The sequence below is a fragment of the Apodemus sylvaticus genome, chromosome 10 (genome assembly GCF_947179515.1).
Source record: "Apodemus sylvaticus chromosome 10, mApoSyl1.1, whole genome shotgun sequence".
Classification (NCBI taxonomy): domain Eukaryota; kingdom Metazoa; phylum Chordata; class Mammalia; order Rodentia; family Muridae; genus Apodemus; species Apodemus sylvaticus.
The window spans coordinates 111,005,210-111,027,057 of NC_067481.1; positions in this window are offsets into that span (position 1 = coordinate 111,005,210).

The following is a 21,848-nucleotide window of genomic DNA, read 5'->3' on the forward strand; positions in this document are numbered from 1 at the left end:
CCACAGGAGAATTTTCTTTCGTCAAAATTTGTCAGAAAACCACGTTTTAAGGAAATCCTGCATCGTGAGAAATTATCTTGTTTTTCCTAAACAACACGTTGTAACTCGAAAAGCTTTGGTGTTGCGTGTATGTCTAAGCGTGTAGCCTCAAAAGAGAATGCATAGGAGAATTTTCTCTCAAAAGAATATGTAAGAATACCACGTTATATGGAAATACACTGTTGCAGAGTAAAGACAAATACGTATGTATTGGAAACCCTTTATGAGAGGTAATAACGTATCTTACAAAATTAGCTTGTATCTCCTAAACAAAACGTTGTAATTCGAAATGATTTGGTGTGGCGTTTACAACTAAACATGTAGCCTCAAAAGAGAACCCACAGGAAAATTTTCTTTCGTCAAAATTTTTCAGAAAACCACGTTTTAAGGAAATCCCGCATCGTGTGAAATTATCTTGTTTTTCCTAAACAACAGGTTGTAATTCAAAATGCTTTGGTGTTGCGTGTATGTCTAAGCGTGCAGCCTCAAAAGAGAATGCACAGGAGAGTTTTCTCTCGAAAGAATATGTAAGAATACCACGTTATAAGGAAATATATTGCTGCAGAGTAAAGACATATACGTACTTATTGGAAACACATTATGAGAAGAAATAACGCATGGTACAAAATTAGCTTGTATCTCCGAAAAAACACGTGGTAACTCAAAAAGATTTGGTGTGGCGTGTACATCTGAACGTGTAGCCTCAAAAGAGGACCCACAGGAGAATTTTCTTACGTCAAAATTTGTCAGAAAACCACGTTTTAAGGAAATCCCGCATCATGGGAAATTATCTTGTTCTTCCTAAACAACAGGTTGTAACTCGAAAAGCTTTAGTGTTGCGTATATGTCTAAGCGTGTAGCCTCAAATGAGAACGCACTGGAGAGTTTTCTCTTGAAAGAATATGTAAGAATACCACGTTATAAGTAAATACAGTGTTGCAGAGTAAAGACATATACTTACTTATTGGAAAAACTTTACGAGAAGAAATAACGCATCGTACAAAATTAGCTTGTATCTCCTAAACAACACGTTGTAACTTAAAATGATTTGGTGTGGCCTGTACGTCTAAACGTGTAGCCTCAAAAGAGAACCCATAGAGGAATTTTCCTTGGTCAAAATTTGTCAGAAAACCACCTATTAAGGAAATCCCGCTTCGTGCGTAATTATCTAGTTTTTCCTAAACAACACGTTGTAACTCGAAAAGCTTTGGTGTTGCGTGTATGTCTAAGCGCGTAGCCTCAAAGGGGAATGCACAGGAGAGTTTTCTCTCGAAAGAATATGTAAGAATACCACGTTATAAGGAAATACAGTGTTGCAGAGTATAGACAAATACATACTTATTGGAAACACTTTACGAGAAGAAATAAAGCATCATGCAAAATTAGCTTGTATCTCCTAAACAACACGTTGTAACTGGAAAAGATTTGGTGTGGCGTGTACGTCTAAACGTGTAGCCTCAAAAGAGAACCCACAGGAGAGTTTTCCTTCGATAAAATTTGTCAGAATATCACGTTTTAAGGAAATACCGCATAGTGCGAAATTATCTTGTTTTTCCTAAACAACATGTTGTAACTCGAAAAGCTTTAGTGTTGCGTGTATTTCTAAGCGTGTAGCCTCAAAAGAGAATGGACAGGAGAGTTTTCTCCCAAAAGAATATGTAGGAATACCACGTTATAAGGAAATACAGTGTTGCAGAGTAAAGACAAATACATACTTATTGGAAACACTTAAACTTTACGAGAAGAAATAACACATAGTACAAAATTAGCTTGTATCTCCTAAACAACACGTTATAACTCGAAATGATTTGGTGTGGCGTGTATGTCTAAACGTGTACCCTCAAAAGAGAACCCACAGGAGAATTTTCTTTCATCAAAATTTGTCAGAAAACCACGTTTTAAGGAAATCCCGCATTATGCGAAATTATCTTGTTTTTCCTAAACAACACGTTGTAACTCAAAAAGCTTTGGTGTTGCGTGTATGTCTAAGCATGTAGCCTCAAAAGAGAATGCACAGGAGAGTTTTCTCTCGAAAGAATATGTAAGAATACCACTTTATAAGGAAATACAGTATTGCAGAGTAAAGGCAAATACGTACGTATTGGAAACACTTTATGAGAACAAATAACGCAACGTAAAATATTAGCTTGTATCTCCTAAACAACACGTTGTAACTCGAAAAGATTTGGTGTGGCGTGTACGTCTAAACGTGTAGCCTCAAAAGAGAACCCACAGGAGAATTTTCTTTCGTCAAAATTTTTCAGAAAACCACGTTTTATGGAAATCCTGCATCGTGCGAAATTATCTTGTTTTTCCTAAACAACATGTTGTAACTCGAAAAGCTTTGGTGTTACGTGTATATCTAAGCGTGTAGCCTCAAAAGAGAACACACAGGAGAGTTGTATCTCGATAGAATTTGTAAGAATAACACGTTAAAAGGAAATACAGTGTTGCAAAGTAAAGACAAATACATATGTATTGGAAACCCATAAACTTTACGAGATGAAATAAAGCATCGTACAAAATTAGCTTGTATCTCCTAAACAACACGTTGTAACTCGAAAAGATGTGGTGTGGCATGTACGTCTAAACGTGTAGCCTCAAAAGAGAACCCACAGGAGAATTTTTTTCGTCAAAATTTTTCAGAAAACCACGTTTTACGGAAATCCCGCATAATGCGAAATTATCTTGTTTTTCCTAAACAACACGTTGTAACTCGAAAGGCTTTGGTGTTGCGTGTATGTCTAAGCATGTAGCCTCAAAAGAGAACGCACAGGAGAGTTTTTTCTCGATAGAATTTGTAAGAATACCACGTTATAAGGAAATACAGTGTTGCAGAGTAAAGACAAATACGTATGTATTGGAAACCCATAAACTTTACGAGATGAAATAAAGCATCGTACAAAATTAGCTTGTATCTCCTAAACAACACGTTGTAACTCGAAAAGATTTGGTGTGGTGTGTACGTCTAAACGTGTAGCCTCAAAAGAGAACCAACAGGACAATTTTCTTTTGTCAAAATTCGTCAGAAAACCACGTTTTAAGAAAATCCCGCATCGTGAGAAAATATCTTGTTCTTCCTAAACAACACGTTTTAACTCGAAAAGCTTTGGTGTTGGGTGTATGTCTAAGTGTGTAGCCCCAAAAGAGACCACACAGGAGAGTTTTCTCTCGAAAGAATATGTAAGAATACCACGTTATAAGGAAATACAGTGTGGCAGAGTAAAGACAAATACGTACGTATTGGAAGCACTTTATGAGAGAAATAACGCATCTTGCAAAATTAGCTTGTTTGTCCTAAACAACACGTTGTAACTCAAAAAGATTTGGTGTGGCGTGTACGTCTAAACGTGTAACCTCAAAAGAGAACCCACAGGAGAGTTTTCTTTCGTCAAAATTTGTCAGAAAACCACGTTTTAAGGAAATCCCGCATCCTGAGAAATTATCTTGTTCTTCCTAAACAACACATTTTAACTCGAAAAGCTTTGGTGTTGCGTGTATGTCTAAGCATGTAGCCCCAAAAGAGAACGCACAGGAGAGTTTTCTCTCAAAAGAATATTTAGAATACCACGTTATAAGGAAATACAGTGTGGCAGAGTGAAGACAAATACGTATGTATTGGAAGCACTTTATGAGAGAAATAAAGCATCTTGCAAAATTAGCGTGTATGTCTTAAACAACACGTTGTAACTCAAAAAGACTTGGTGTGGCGTGTACGTATAAACGTGTAGCCTCAAAAGAGAACCCACAGGAGAGTTTTCTTTCGTCAAAATTTGTCAAAACCACGTTTTAAAGAAATCCCGCATCGTGCGAAATTATCTTGTTTTTCCTAAACAACATGTTGTAACTCGAAAAGGTTTGGTGTTGCGGGTACATCTTAGCGTGTAGCCTCAAAAGAGAACGCACAGGAGAGTTTTCTCCCAAAAGATTATGTAGAAATACCACATTATAAGGAAATACAGTGTTGCAGAGTAAAGACAAATACATACTTATTGGAAACACTTAAACTTTACGAGTAGAAATAACACATAGTACAAAATAAGCTTGTATCTCCTAAACAACACGATATAACTCGAAAGGATTTGGTGTGGCTTGTACGTCTAAACGTGTACCCTCAAAAGAGAACCCACAGGAGAATTTTCTTTCGTCAAAATTTGTCAGAAAACCACGTTTTAAGGAAATCCCGCATCGTGAGAAATTATCTTGTTTTTCCTAAACAACACGTTGTAACTCGAAAAGCTTTGGTGTTGCGTGTATGTCTAAGCGTGTAGCCTCAAAAGAGAATGCATAGGAGAATTTTCTCTCAAAAGAATATGTAAGAATACCACGTTATATGGAAATACACTGTTGCAGAGTAAAGACAAATACGTATGTATTGGAAACCCTTTATGAGAGGTAATAACGTATCTTACAAAATTAGCTTGTATCTCCTAAACAAAACGTTGTAATTCGAAAAGATTTGGTGTGGCGTTTACAACTAAACATGTAGCCTCAAAAGAGAACCCACAGGAAAATTTTCTTTCGTCAAAATTTTTCAGAAAACCACGTTTTAAGGAAATCCCGCATCGTGTGAAATTATCTTGTTTTTCCTAAACAACAGGTTGTAATTCAAAATGCTTTGGTGTTGCGTGTATGTCTAAGCGTGCAGCCTCAAAAGAGAATGCACAGGAGAGTTTTCTCTCGAAAGAATATGTAAGAATACCACGTTATAAGGAAATATATTGCTGCAGAGTAAAGACATATACGTACTTATTGGAAACACATTATGAGAAGAAATAACGCATGGTACAAAATTAGCTTGTATCTCCGAAAAAACACGTGGTAACTCAAAAAGGTTTGGTGTGGCGTGTACGTCTGAACGTGTAGCCTCAAAAGAGAACCCACAGGAGAATTTTCTTACGTCAAAATTTGTCAGAAAACCACGTTTTAAGGAAATCCCGCATCATGGGAAATTATCTTGTTCTTCCTAAACAACAGGTTGTAACTCGAAAAGCTTTGGTGTTGCGTATATGTCTAAGCGTGTAGCCTCAAATGAGAATGCACTGGAGAGTTTTCTCTTGAAAGAATATGTAAGAATACCACGTTATAAGTAAATACAGTGTTGCAGAGTAAAGACATATACTTACTTATTGGAAAAACTTTACGAGAAGAAATAACGCATCGTACAAAATTAGCTTGTATCTCCTAAACAACACGTTGTAACTTAAAATGATTTGGTGTGGCCTGTACGTCTAAACGTGTAGCCTCAAAAGAGAACCCATAGAGGAATTTTCCTTGGTCAAAATTTGTCAGAAAACCACCTATTAAGGAAATCCCGCTTCGTGCGTAATTATCTAGTTTTTCCTAAACAACACGTTGTAACTCGAAAAGCTTTGGTGTTGCGTGTATGTCTAAGCGCGTAGCCTCAAAGGGGAATGCACAGGAGAGTTTTCTCTCGAAAGAATATGTAAGAATACCACGTTATAAGGAAATACAGTGTTGCAGAGTATAGACAAATACATACTTATTGGAAACACTTTACGAGAAGAAATAAAGCATCATGCAAAATTAGCTTGTATCTCCTAAACAACACGTTGTAACTGGAAAAGATTTGGTGTGGCGTGTACGTCTAAACGTGTAGCCTCAAAAGAGAACCCACAGGAGAGTTTTCCTTCGATAAAATTTGTCAGAATATCACGTTTTAAGGAAATACCGCATAGTGCGAAATTATCTTGTTTTTCCTAAACAACATGTTGTAACTCGAAAAGCTTTAGTGTTGCGTGTATTTCTAAGCGTGTAGCCTCAAAAGAGAATGGACAGGAGAGTTTTCTCCCAAAAGAATATGTAGGAATACCACGTTATAAGGAAATACAGTGTTGCAGAGTAAAGACAAATACATACTTATTGGAAACACTTAAACGTTACGAGAAGAAATAACACATAGTACAAAATTAGCTTGTATCTCCTAAACAACACGTTATAACTCGAAATGATTTGGTGTGGCGTGTATGTCTAAACGTGTACCCTCAAAAGAGAACCCACAGGAGAATTTTCTTTCATCAAAATTTGTCAGAAAACCACGTTTTAAGGAAATCCCGCATTATGCGAAATTATCTTGTTTTTCCTAAACAACACGTTGTAACTCGAAAAGCTTTGGTGTTGCGTGTATGTCGAAGCGTGTAGCCTCCAAAGAGAATGCACAGGAGAGTTTACTGTCGAAAGAATATGTAAGAATACCACGTTATAAGGAAATACAGTGTTGCAGAGTAAAGGCAAATACATACGTATTGGAAACACTTAAACTTTACGAGAAGAAATAATGCATCATAAAAAAATTAGCTTGTATCTCCTAAACAACACGTTGTAACTCGAAAGGATTTGGTGTGGCGTGTACGTTTAAACATGTATCCTCAAAAGAGAACCCACAGGAGAATTTTCTTTCGTCAAAATTTGTCCAAAAACCACATTATAAGGAAATCCCTCATCGTGCGAAATTATCTTGTTTTTCCTAAACAAAATGTCGTAACTCGAAAAGCTTTGGTGTTGTGTGTATGTCTAAGCGTGTAGCCTCAAAAGAGAAGGCACAGGAGAGTTTTCTCTCGAAAGAATATGTAAGAATACCACGTTATAAGGAAATACAATGTTGCAGAGTAAAGACATATTCTTACTTATTGGAAAATCTTTACGAGCAGAAATAACCTATCGTACAAAATTAGCTTGTATCTCTTAAACAACATGTTGTAACTTAAAAAGATTAGGTGTGGCCTGTACATCTAAACGTGTAGCCTCAAAAGAGAACCCATAGGAGAATTTTCCTTGGTCAAAATTTGTCACTAAACCACTTATTAAGGAAATCCCACATCGCACGAAATTATCTGGTTTTTCCTAAACAACACGTAATAACGCGAAAAGCTTTGGTGTTGCCTGTATGTCTAAGCGTGTAGCCTCAAAGGGGAACACACAGGAGAGTTTTCTCTCGAAAGAATATGTAAGAATACCACGTTATAAGGAAATACACTGTTGCAGACTAAAGGCAAATACGTACCTATTGAAAACACTTTACGAGAAGAAATAACGCATCGTACAAAATTAGCTTTTATCTCCTAAACAACACGTTGTAACTCGAAAAGATTTGGTGTGGCATGTACGTCTAAACGTGTAGCCTCAAATGAAAACCCACAGGAGAATTTTTTTTCGTCAAAATTTTTCAGAAAACCACGTTTTAAGGAAATCCAGCATCGTGCGAAATTATCTTGTTTTTCCTAAACAACACATTGTAAGTCGAAAAGCTTTGGTGTTGCGTGTATGTCTAAGCGTGTAGCCTCCAAAGGGAATGCACAGGAGAGTTTTCTCTCGAAAGAATATGTAAGAATACCACGTTGTAAGGAAATACAGTGTTGCAGAGTAAAGAAAGATACGTATGTATTGGAAACCCACAAACTTTACAAGATGAAATAAAGCATCGTACAAAATTAGCTTGTATCTCCTAAACAACACTTTGTAACTCGAAAAGATTTGGTGTGGCCTGTACTTCTAAACGTGTAGCCTCAAAAGAGAACCCACAGGACAATTTTCTTTCGTCAAAATTTGTCAGAAAACCACGTTTTAAGGAAATCCCGCATCGTGAGAAATTATCTTGTTCTTCCTAAACAACACGTTTTAACTGAAAAGCTTTGGTGTTGGGCGTATGTCTAAGCATGTAGCCCCAAAAGAGTATGCAGAGGAGAGTTTTCTCTCGAAAGAATATATAAGAATACCACCTTATAAGGAAATACAGTGTTGCAGAGTAAAGACAAATACATACTTATTGGAAACACTTTACGAGAAGAAATAACGCATCGTACAAAATTAGCTTGTGTCTCCTAAACAACACGTTGTAACTTAAAAAGATTTGGTGTGGCCTGTACGTCTAAACGTGTAGTCTCAAAAGAGAACCCATAGGATAATTTTCTTTGGTCAATATTTGTCAGAAAACTACGTATAAGGAAATCCCTCATCGTGCGAAATTATCTTGTTTTTCCTAAACAACATGTTGTAACTCGAAAAGCTTTGGTGTTGCGTGTATGTCTAAGCGTGTAGCCTCAAAAGAGGACGCACAGGAGAGTTTTCTCTCGAAAGAATATGTAAGAATACCACGTTATAAGGAAATACAGTGTTGCAGACTAAAGGCAAATACATACGTATTGGAAACACTTTACGAGAAGAAATAACGCATCGTACAAAATTAGCTTGTATCTCCTAAACAACACGTGGTAACTCGAAAAGATTTGGTGTGGCATGTACGTCTAAACGTGTAGCCTCAAAAGAGAACCCACAGGAGAATTTTCTTTCGTCAAAATTTGTCAGAAAACCACTTATTAAGGAAATCCTGCATCGTGCGAAACTATCTAGTGTTCCTAAACAACACATTGTTACTCGAAAATATTTGCTGTTGCGTGTATGTCTAAGCATGTAGCCTCAAAAGAGAACACACAGGAGAGATTTCTCTCGAACGAGTATGTAAGAATACCACGTTATAAGGAAATACCTTGTGGTAAATTAAAGATAAATACGTACCTTTTGGAAACTCTTAAACTTTACAAGAAGATATAAAGCATCGTAAAAAATTAGCTTTTATCTCCTAAACAACACGTTGTAACTCGAAAAGATTTGGTGTGGCATGTACGTCTAAACGTGTAGCCTCAATAGAAAACCCACAGGAGAATTTTCTTTCATCAAAATTTTTCAGAAAACCACGTTTTAAGGAAATCCAGCATCGTGCGAAATTATCTTGTTTTTCCCGAAACAACACGTTGTAAGTCGAAAAGCTTTGGTGTTGCGTGTATGTCTAAGCGTGTAGCCTCCAAAGAGAACGCACAGGAGAGTTTTCTCTCGAAAGAATATGTAAGAATAATACGTTGTAAGGAAATACAGTATTGCTGAGTAAAGAAAGATACGTACATATTGGAAGCGCTTTATGAGAGAAATAACGCATATTGCAAAATTAGCTTGTATGTCCTAAACAACACGTTGTAACTCGAAAAGATTTGGTGTGGTGTCTACGTCTAAACGTGTAGCCTCAAGAGAGAACCCACAGGAGAGTTTTCTTTCGTCAAAATTTGTCAGAAAACCACGTTTTAAGGAAATCCCGCATCGTGAGAAATTATCTTATTTTTCCTAAACAACACGTTGTAACTAGAAAAGCTTTGGTGTTGCGTGTATGTCTAAGTGTGTAGCCTCAAAAGAGAATGCACAGGAGAGTTTTCTCTCGAAAGAATATGTAAGAATACCATGTTATAAGGAAATATATTGCTGCAGAGTAAAGACAAATACGAAAGTATTGGAAACACATTATGAGAAGAAATAACGCATGGTACAAAATTAGCTTGTATCTCCGAAACAACACGTGGTAACTCAAAAAGATTTGGTGTGGCGTGTACGTCTAAACTTGTAGCCTCAAAAGAGAACCCACAGGAGAATTTTCTTACGTCAAAATTTGTCAGAAAACCACATTTTAAGGAAATCCCGCATCGTGCGAAATTATCTTGTTTTTCCTAATCAACACGTTGTATCTCGAAAAGCTTTGGTGTTGCGTGTATGTCTAAGCGTGCAGCCTCCAAAGAGAATGCACAGGATAGTTTTCTCTCAAAAGAATATGTAAGAATACCACGTTATAAGGAAATATAGTGTTGCAGAGTATTGACAAATATGTACTTATTGGAAAAACTTTAGGAGAAGAAATAACGCATCATGCAAAATTAGCTTGTATCTCCTAAACAACACACTGTAACTCGAAAAGATTTGGTGTGGCGTGTATGTCTACACGTGTAGCCTCAAAAGAGAACCCACAGGAGAGATTTCTTTCGTCAAAATTTGTCAGAAAACCACGTTTTAAGGAAATACTGCATCGTGCGAAATTATATTGTTTTTCCTAAACAACATGTTGTAACTCGAAAAGCTTTGGTGTTGCGTGTTTGTCTAAGCGTGTAGCCTCAAAAGAGAATGCACAGGAGAGTTTTCTCCCGAAAGAATATGTAGGAATCCCACGTTATAAGGAAATACAGTGTTGCAGAGTAAAGACAAATACATACTTATTGGAAACACTTAAACTTTACGAGAAGAAATAACACATAGTACAAAATTAGCTTGTATATCCTAAACAACACGTTGTAACTCGAAAAGATTTGGTGTAGCGTGTACGTCTAAACGTGTAGCCTTCAAAAGAGAACCCACAGGAGAATTTTCTTTAGTCAAAATTTGTCAGAATTTGAATTTAAGGAAATCCCGTATCGTGCGAAATTATCTTGTTTTTCCTAAACAACACGTTGGAACGAGAAAAGCTTTGGTGTTGCGTGTATGTCTGAGCGTGTAGCCTCAAAAGAGAATGCAAAGGAGAGTTTTTTCTCAAAAGAATATGTAGGAATACCACGTTATAAGGAAACATATAGCTGCAGAGTAATGACAAATACGTACGTATTGGAAACACATTAAGAGAAGAAATAACGCATGGTACAAAATTAGCTTGTATCTCCGAAACAACACGTGGTAACTCAAAAAGATTTAGTGTGGCGTGTACGTCTGAACGTGTAGCCTCAAAAGAGAACCCACAGGAGAATTTTCTTACGTCAAAATTTGTCAGAAAACCACGTTTTAAGGAAATCCCGAATTGTGAGAAATTATCTTGTTCTTCCTAAACAACACGTTGTAACTCGAAAATCTTTGCTGTTGCGTGTATGTCTAAGCCTGTAGCCTCAAATGAGAACGCACAGAAGAGTTTTCTCTCGAAAAAATATGTAAGAATACCACGTTATAAGGAAATACAGTGTTGCAGAGTAAAGACAAATACTTACTTATTGGAAAAACTTTACAAGAAGAAATAACGCATCGTACAAAATTAGCTTGTATCTCCTAAACAACACGTTGTAACTTAAAAAGATTTTGTGTGGCCTGTATGGCTAAACGTGTGGTCTCAAAAGAGAACCCATAGGAGAATTTTCTTTGGTCAAAATTTGTCAGAAAACCACGTATTGAGGAAATCCCGCATTGTGCGAAATTATCTTGTTTTTCCTAAACAACACGTTGTAACGCGAAAAGCTTTGGTGTTGCGTGTATGTCTAAGCGTGTAGCCTCAAAAGAGGACGCACAGGAGAGTTTTCTCTCGAAAGAATATGTAAGAATACCACGTTATAAGGAAATACAGTGTTGCAGAGTAAAGACAAATATGTATGTATTGGAAACCCATGAACTTTAAGAGATGAAATAAAGCATCGTACAAAATTAGCTTGTATCTCCTAAACAACACGTTGTAACTCGAAAAGATTTGGTGTGGCATGTACTTCTAAACGTGTAGCCTCAAAAGAGAACCGACAGGACAATTTTCTTTCGTCAAAACTTTTAAGAAAACCACGTTTTAAGGAAATCCCGCATCGTGAGAAATTATCTTGTTCTTCCTACACAACACGTTTTAACTCGAAAAGCTTTGGTGTTGCGTGTATGTCTAAGCGTGTAGCCCCAAAAGAGAACGCACAGGAGAGTTTTCTCTCGAAAGAATATGTAAGAATATCACGTTATAAGGAAATACAGTGTGGCAGAGTAAAGAAAAATACGTACACATTGGAAGCACTTTATGAGAGAAATAACGCATCTTGCAAAATTAGCTTGTATGTCCTAAACAACACGTTGTAATTCGAAAAGATTTGGTGTGGCGTGTACGTCTAAACGTGTAGCCTCAAAAGAGAACCCAAAGGAGAATTTTAAGAGAACCCAAAGGAGAATTTTCTTTCGTCAAAATTTTTCAGAAACTCACGTTTTAAGGAAATCCGCATCATGCGAAATTATCTTGTTTTTCCTAAACAACACGTTGTAACTCGAAAAGCTTTCGTGTTGCGTGTATGTCTAAGTGTGTAGCCTCAAAACAGGAGGCACAGGAGAGTTTTCTCTCGAAAGAATATGTAAGAATACCACGTTATAAGGAAATACAATTTTGCAGAGTAAAGACATATATGTACGTATTGGAAACACTTTAGGAGAAGAAATAATGCATCGTACAATATTAGCTTGTATCTCCAAAACTACACGTTGTAACTCGAAAAGAATTGGTGTGGCGTGAACGTCTAAACGTGTAGCCTCAAAAGAGAACCGAAAGGAGAATTTTCTTTCGTCAAAATTTTTCAGAAAATCACGTTTTAAGGAAATCCCGCATCGTGCGAAATTATCTTGTTTTTCCTAAACAACACGTTGTAAGTCGAAAAGCTTTCATGTTGCGTGTATGTCTAAATGTGTAGCCTCAAAAGAGAAGGCAGAGGAGAGTTTTCTCTCGAAAGAATATGTAAGAATACCATGTTATAACGAAATACAGTTTTGCAGAGTAAAGACAAATACGTACTTATTGGAAACACTTTACTAGAAGAAATAACGCATCGTACAAAATTAGCTTGTATCTCCAAAACTACACGTTGTAACTCGAAAAGAATTGTTGTGGCGTGTACGTCTTAACGTGTAGCATCAAAAGAGAACCCAAAGGAGAATTTTCTTTTGTCAAAATTTTTCAGAAAATCACGTTTTAAGGAAATCCCGCATCGTGCGAAATTATCCTGTTTTTCCTAAACAACACGTTGTAACTAGAAAAGCTTTCGTGTTGCGTGTATGTCTAAGTGTGTAGCCTCAAAAGAGAAGGCACAGGAGAGTTTTCTCTCGAAAGAATATGTAAGAATACCACGTTATAAGGAAATACAGTGTTGCAGAGTAAAGACAGCTAATTTTGTTCGATGCGTTATTTCTTCTCATAAAGTGTTTCCAATATGTACTTATTTGTCTTTACTCTGCAAAATTGTATTTCGTAAAAACGTGGTATTCTTACATATTCTTTCGAGAGAAAACTCTCCTGTGCCTTCTCTTTTGAGGCTCCACGCTTACACATACACGCAACACCAAAGCTTTTCGAGTTACAACATGTTGTTTAGGAAAAAGAAGATGATTTCCCACGATGCGGGATTTCCTTAAAACGTGGTTTTCTGACAAATTTTGACAAAAGAAAATTCTCCTGTGGGTTCTCTTTTGAGGTTACACGTTTAGGCGTACATGCCACACCAAATCTTTTCAAGTTACAAGATGTTGTTTAGGAGATACAAGCTAATTTGTACAATGTGTTAATTCTTCTCCTAAAGTGTTTCCAATACGTACATATTTGTCTTTACTCTGCAACATTCTATTTCCTTATAACGTGATATTCTTACATATTATTTCGAGAAAAAACTATCCTGTGCGTTCCCTTTTGAGGCTACACACTTAGACATACAGGCAACTCCAAAGCTTTTCGAGTTACAACGTGTTGTTTAGGAAAAACAAGATAATTTCGCACGATGCAGGATTTCATTAAAACGTGGTTTTCTGACAAATTTTGAAGAAGAAAATTCTCCTGTGGGTTCTCTTTTGAGGATACAGGTTTAGAAGTACACACCACACCAAATCCTTTCGAGTTACCACGTGTTGTTTAGGAGATACAAGCTAATTTTGTACGATGCGTTATTTCTTCTCGTAAAGTCTTTCCAATACGTACATATTTGTCTTTACTCTGCAACACTGTATTTCTTTATAATGTTTTATTCTTACATGTTCTTTCGAGAGAAAACTCTCCTGTGTGTTCTCTTTAGAGGCTACATGCTTAGACATACACGCAACACCAAAGCTTTTTGAGTTACAACGTGTTGTTTAGGAAAAACAAGATAATTTTGCACGATGTGGGATTTCCTTAAAACGTTGTTTTCTGACAAATTTGACGAAAGAAAGTTCTTCTGTGGGTTCTCTTTTGAGGCTACACGTGTAGACGTACGAGCCACACCAAATCTTTTCGAGTTAGAACGTGTTGTTTAGGAGATACAAGCAAATTTTGTAAGATGCGTTATTTCTTCTCGTAAAGTGTTTCCAATAAGTACTTATTTGTCTTTACTCTGCAACACTGTATTTCCTTATAACATGGTATTCTTACATATTCTTTCGAGGGAAAACTCTCCTGTGTGTTCTCCTTTGAGGCTACACGCTTAGACAAACACACGACGCCAAAGTTTTTCGAGTTACAACGTGTTTTTTAGGAAAAACAAGATAATTTCACACAATGCGAGATTTCCTTAAAACGTGGTTTTCTGAAATATCTTGAGAAAGAAAGTTTTCCTGTGGGTTCTCTTTTGAGGCTCACATGTAGAAGTACGAGCCACACAAAATCTTTTCGAGTTACAACATGTTGTTTAGGAGATACAAGCTATTTTTGTACAATGGGTTATTTCTTCTCATAAAGAGTTTCCAATACGTACGTAGTTGTCTTTACTCTGCAACACTGTATTTCCTTATAACGTGGTATTCTTACATATTCTTTCGAGAGAAAACTCTCCTGTGCATTCTCTTTTGCACTTACACGCTTAGACATACACGCAACACCAAAGCTTTTCAAGTTACAACGTGTTGTTTAGGAAAAAGAAGGTAATTTCGCACGATGCGGGATTTCCTTAAAACGTGGTTTCTAACAAATTTTGATGAAAGAAAAATCTCCTGTGGTTTCTCTTTTAAGGCTACACGTTTAGACGTACACGCCACACCAAATCCTTTTGAGTTACCACATGTTGTTTAGGAGATACAATCTAATTTATATGATGCGTTATTTCTTCTGGTAAAGTGTTTCCAATACGTATTTATTTGCCTTTACTCTGCAACACTGTATTTCCTTATAACGTTGTATTCTTACATGTTCTTTCGAGAGAAAACTCTCCTGTGTGTTCTCTTTAGAGGCTACACGCTTAGACATACACGCAACACCAAAGCTTTTTGAGTTACAACTTGTTGTTTAGGAAAAACAAGATAATTTTGCACGATGTGGGATTTCCTTAAAACGTGGTTTTCTGACAAATTTTGACGAAAGAAAGTTCTCCTGTGGGTTCTCTTTTGAGGTTACACGTGCATACATACGAGCCACACCAAATCTTTTCAAGTTACAACGTGTTGTTTAGGAGATAGAAGCAAATTTTGTACTATGCGTTATTTCTTCTCAGTAAGTGTTTCCAATACGTACTTATTTGTCTTTACTCTACAACACTGTATTTCCTTATAACGTGGTATTCTTACATATTCTTTCGAGGGAAAACTCTCCTGTGCATTCTCTTTTGAGGCTACATGCTTAGACAAACACGCAACGCCAAAGCTTTTCGAGTTACAAAGTGTTGTTTAGGAAAAACAAGATAATTTCGCACGATGCGAGATTTCCATAAAACGTGGTTTTCTGAAAAATTTTGAAGAAAGAAAGTTCTCCTGTGGGTTCTCTTTTGAGGCTACACGTGTAGAAGAACGAGCCACACCAAATCTTTTCGAGTTACAACGTGTTGTTTAGGAGATACAAGCTAATTTTGTTCGATGCGTTATTTCTTCTCATAAAGTGTTTCAAATAGGTACGTATTTGTCTTTACTCTGCAACACTGTATTTCCTTATAACGTGGTATTCTTACATATTCTTTCGAGAAAAAAGTCTCCTGTGCGTTCTCTTGTGAGGCTACAAGCTTAGATATACACGCAACACCAAAGCTTTTCGAGTTACAACGTGTTTTTAAGGAAAAACAAGATAATTTCGCACGAGGCGAGATTTCCTTAAAACGTGGTTTCTGACAAATTTTGATGAAAGAAAATTCTCCTGTCGGTTCTCTTTTGAGGGTACACGTTTAGACATACACGTCACACCAAATCTTTTCGATTTACAACGTGTTGTTTAGGAGATACAAGCTAATTTTGTACGATGCGTTATTTCTTCACCTAAAGTGTTTCCAATATGTACGTATTTGTCTTTACTCTGCAACACTGTATTTCCTTATAACGTGGTATTCTTACACATTCTTTCGAGAGAAAACTATCCTGTGCGTTCCCTTTTGAGGCTACACACTTAGACATAAAGGCAACACCAAAGGTTTTCGAGGTATAACGTGTTGTTTATGAAAAACAAGATGATTTCGCACGATGCGGTATTTCCTTAAAACGTGGTTTTCTGACAAATTTTGATGAAAGAAAATAGTCCTGTGGGTTCTCTTTTGAGGCTACATGTTTAGAGGTACATGCCACACCAAATCCTTTTGAGTTACCACGTGTTGTTTAGGAGATACAAGCTAATTTTGTATGATGTGTTATTTCATCTCGTAAAGTGTTTCCAATAAGTATTTGTCTTTACTCTGCAACACTGTATTTCCTTATACCGTTGTATTCTTACATGTTCTTTCGAGAGAAAACTCTCCTGTGTGTTCTCTTTAGAGGATACACGCTTAGACATACACGCAACACCAAAGCTTTTCGAGTTACAACGTGTTGCTTTGGAAAAACAAGATAATTTTGCACGATGCGAGATTTCCATAAAACGTGGTTTTCTGAAAAAATTTGACAAAAGAAAGTTCTCCTGTGGGTTCTCTTTTGAGGCTACACATGTAGAGGTACGAGCCACACCAAATCTTTTCGAGTTACAACGTGTTGCTTAGGAGATACAAGCTAATTTTGTACGATGTGTTATTTCTTCTCTTAAAGTGTTTCCAATATGTACGAATTTGTCTTTACTCTGCAACACTGTATTTCCTTATAACGTGGTATTCTTACATATTCTTTCGAGAGAAAACTCTCCTGTGCATTCTCTTTTGAGGCTACATGCTTAGACATACACGCAACACCAAAGGTTTTGATTTACAACGTGTTGTTTAGGAAAAACAAGATAATTTTGCAGAATGCGAGATTTCCTCAAAACGTAGTTTCTGACAAATTTTGATGAGAGAAAATTCTCCTGTGGGTTCTCTTTTGAGGCTACACGTTTAGACATACACGTCACACCAAATCCTTTCGAGTTACATCGTGTTGTTTAGGAGATACAAGCTAATTTTGAATGATGCGTTATTTCTTCTCATAAAGTGTTACCAATATGTACTTATATGTCTTTACTCTGGAAAATTGTATTTCCTTATAACGTGGTATTCTTACATTTTCTTTCGAGAGAAAACTCTCCTGTGCTTTCCCTTTGGAGGCTCCATGCTTACAAGTACACGCAACACCAAAGCTTTTCGAGTTACCACATGTTGTTTAGGAAAAAGAAGATGATATCCCACAATGCGGGATTTCCTTAAAACGTGGTTTTCTGAAAATTTTAACGAAAGAAAATTCTCCTGTGGGTTCTCTTTTGAGGCTACACGTTTAGACGTACACGTCACACCAAATTCTTTCGAGTTACCACGTGTTGTTTAGGAGATACAAGCTAATTTTGTACGATGCGTTATTTCTTCTCGTAAAGTGTTTCCAATACGTACGTATTTGTCTTTACTCTGCAACATTGTATTTCCTTATAACGTGGTATTCCTACATATTCTTTCGAGAGAAAACTATCCTTTGCGTTCCCTTTTGAGGCTACACACTTAGACATACAGGCAACACCAAAGCTTTTCGAGTTACAACGTGTTGTTTATGAAAAACAAGATAATTTCGCATGATGCGGGATTTCCTTAAAACGTTGTGTTCTGACAAATTTTGACGAAAGAAAATTCTCCTGTGGGTTCTCTTTGGAGGCTATACGTTTAGACGTGCACGCGACACCAAATCCTTTCGAGTTATCACGTGTTGTTTAGAAGATACAAGCTAATTTTGTACGATGTGTTATTTCTTCTCATAAAGTGTTTCCAATACGTATGTATTTGTCTTTACTCTGCAACACTGTATTTCCTTATAACGTTGTATTCTTACATGTTCTTTCGAGAGAAAACTCTCCTGTGCGTTCTCTTTAGAGGCTACATGCTTTGACATACACGCAACACCAAAGCTTTTCGAGTTACAACGGGTTGTTTTGGAAAAACAAGATAATTTTGCACGATGCGGGATTTCCTTAAAACGTGGTTTTCTGACAAATTTTGACGAAAGAAAGTTCTCCTGTGGGTTCTCTTTGGAGGCTACACTTTTAGACGTACGAGCCACACCAAATCTTTTCACGTTACAACATGTTTAGAAGATACAAGCAAATTTTTTACGATGCTTTATTTCTTCTCGTAAAGTGTTTCCAATACGTACGTATTTGTCTTTATTCTGCTACACTGTATTTCCTTATAACGTGGTATTCTTACATATTCTTTCGAGGGAAAACTCTCCTGTGCGTTCTATTTTGAGGCTACACACTTAGACATATATGCAACACCAAAGATTTTCGAGTTACATAGTGTTGTTTAGGAAAAACAAGATAATTTTGCACGATGCGGGATTTCCTTAAAACGTGGTTTCCTGAGAAATTTTGACGAAAGAAAGTTCTCCTGTGCATTCTCTTTTGAGGCTACACGTGTAGATATATGAGCCACACCAAATCTATTCGAGTTACAACGTGTTGTTTAGGAGATACAAGCAAATTTTGAACAATGCATTATTTCCTCTGGTAAAGTGTTTCCAATACGTACTTATTTGTCTTTACTCTGCAACACTGTATTTCCTTATAACGTGGTATTCTTACATATTATTTCGAGGGAAAACTCTCCTGTGCGTTCTCTTTGAGGCTACACGCTTAGACAAACACGCAACGCCAAAGCTTTTCGAGTTACAATGTGTTTTTTAGGAAAAACTAGATAATTTCGCTTGAAGCGAGATTTCCATAAAACGTGGTTTTCTGAAAAATTTTGACGAAAGAAAGTTCTCCTGTGGGTTCTCTTTTGAGGCTACACGTGTAGAGGTACGAGCCACACCAAATCTTTTCGAGTTACAACGTGTTGTTTAGGAGATACAAGCTAATTTTGTATGATGCGTTATTTCTTCTCTTCAAGTGTTTCCAATACGTACGTATTTGTCTTTACTCTGCAACACTGTATTTTCTTATAACGTGGTATTCTTACATATTCGTTCGAGAGAAAACTCTCCTGTGCGTTCTCTTTTGAGGCTAAAAGCTTAGACATACACGCAACACCAAAGCTTTTCGAGTTACAACGTGTTGTTTAGGAAAAACAAGATAATTTCGCACGATGCGAGATTTCCTTAAAACGTGGTTTTTGACAAATTTTGATGAAAGAAAATTCTCCTGTGGGTTCTCTTTTGAGGCTACACGTTTAGACATACACGTCACACCAAATCTTTTCGAGTTACAACGTGTTGTTTAGGAGATACAAGCTAATTTTGAATGATGCGTTATTTCTTCTCGTAAAGTGTTACCAATAAGTACTTATTTGTCTTTACTCTGCAAAATTGTATTTCCTTATAATGTGGTATTCTTACATATTCTTTCGAGTGAAAACTCTCCTGTGCTGTCCCTTTTGTCGCTCCATGCTTACACATACACGCAACACCAAAGCTTTTCGAGTTACAACGTGTTGTTTAGGAAAAAGAAGATGATTTCGCACGATGCGGGATTTCCTTAAAACGTGGTTTTCTGAAAAATGTTGATGAAAGTAAATTCTCCTGTGGGTTCTCTTTTGAGGCTACATGTTTAGACGTACACACCACACCAAATCCTTTCGAGTTACCACGTGTTGTTTAGGAGATACAAGCTAATTTTGTACTATGCGTTAATTCTTCTTGTAAAGTTTTTCCAATAGGTACGTATGTGTTTTTACTCTGCAACATTGTATTTCCTAATAACGTAGTATTCTTACATATTCTTTCGAGAGAAAACTATCCTGTGCGTTCTCTTTAGAGGTTACACGCTTAGACATACATGCAACACCAAAGCTTTTCGAGTTACATCATGCTGTTTAGGAAAAACAAGATAATTTTGCATGATGCGGTATTTCCTTAAAACGCGGTTTCCTGAGAAATTTTAACGAAAGAAAGTTCTCCTGTTCGTTCTTTTTTGAGGCTACACGTGTAGACGTATGAGCCACACCAAATCTTTTCGAGGTACAACGTGTTGTTTAGGAGATACAAGCCAATTTTTTACGATGCCTTATTTCTTCTCGTAAAGTGTTTCCAATTCGTACTTATTTGTCTTTACTCTGCAACACTGTATTTCCTTATAACGTGGTATTCGTACATATTATTTCGAGGGAAAACTCTCCTGTGCGTTCTCTTTTGAGGCTACATGCTTAGATATACACGCAACACCAAAGGTTTTCGAGTTACAACGTGTTGTTTAGGAAAAACAAGATAATTTCGCACGATGCGAGATTTCCTTAAAACGTGGTTTCTGACAAATTTTGATGAAAGAAAAATCTCCTGTGAGTTTTCTTTTGAGGCTACACGTTTAGATGTACATGCAACACCAAATCTTTTCGAGTTACAACGTGTTGTTTAGGAGATACAAGCTAATTTTTTACGATGCGTTAATTCTTCTCATAAAGTGTTTCCAAGAAGTACGCGTTTGTCTTTACTCTGCAACATTGTATTTCCTTATAACGTGGTATTCTTACATATTCTTTAGAGGGAAAACTATCCTGTGCGTTCCCCTTTGAGGCTACACACTTAGACATACAGTCAACACCAACTCTTTTCGAGTTACAACGTGTTGTTTATGAAAAACAAGATAATTTTGCACGATGCGGGATTTCCTTAAAACGTGGTTTTCTGACAAATTTGGAGGAAAAAAATTCTCCCGTGGGTTCTCTTTAGAGGCTACACGTTTAGACATACACGCCACACCAAATCCTTTCGAGTTACCACGTGTTGTTTAGGAGATACAAGCAAATATTGTACGATGTGTTATTTCTTCTCGTATAGAGTTTCCAATACATACTTTTTTTGTCTTTACTCTGCAACACTGTATTTCCTTATAACGTGGTATTCTTACATATTCTTTCGAGGGAAAACTCTCCTGTGCATTCTCTTTTGAGGCTACACGCTTAGACAAACACGCAACGCCAAAGCTTTTCGAGTTACAACGTGTTGTTTACGAAAAACAAGATAATTTCGCACGATGCGAGATTTCCATAAAACGTGTTTTTCTGAAAAATTTTGATGAAAGAAAGTTCTCCTGTGGGTTCTCTTTTGAGGCTACACGTGTAGAGGTATGAGCCACACCAAATCTTTTCGAGTTACAACGTGTTGTTTAGGAGATACAAGCTAATTTTGTACGATGTGTTATTTTTTCTCTTAAAGTGTTTCCAATACGTATGTAGTTGTCTTTACTCTGCAACACTGTATTTCCTTATAACGTGGTATTCTTACATATTCTTTCGAGAGAAAACTCTCCTGTGCGTTCTCTTTTGAGGCTACAAGCTTAGACATACACGCAACACCAAAGCTTTTCGAGTTACAACATGTTTAGGAAAAACAAGATAATTTGGCACGATGCGAGATTTCCTTAAAACGTGGTTTCTGACAAATTTTGATAAAACAAAATTCTCCTGTGGGTTCTCGTTTGAGGTTACACTTTTAGACGTACACGTCACACCAAATATTTTCGAGTTACAACGTGTTGTTTCGGAGATACAAGCTAATTTTGTACGATGCGTTATTTCTTCTCGTAAAGTGTTTCCAATATGCACTTATTTGTCTTTACTCTGCAAAATTGTATTTCCTTATAACGTGGTATTCTTACATATTCTTTCGAGAGAAAACTCTCCTGTGCCTTCACTTTTGAGGCTCCACACTTACACATACATGCAACACCAAAGCTTTTCGAGTTACAACATGCTGTTTTGGAAAATAGATGATTTCGCACGATGCGGGATTTCCTTAAAACGTGGTTTTCTGAAAAATTTTGAATAAAGAAAATTCTCCTGTGGGTTCTCTTTTGAGGCTACACGTTTAGATGTACATGCCACACCAAATCTTTTCGAGTTACAACGTGTTGTTTAGGAGATACAAGCTAATTTTTTACGATGCGTTAATTCTTCTCGTAAAGTGTTTCCAATACGTACGTATTTGTCTTGACTCTGCAACAT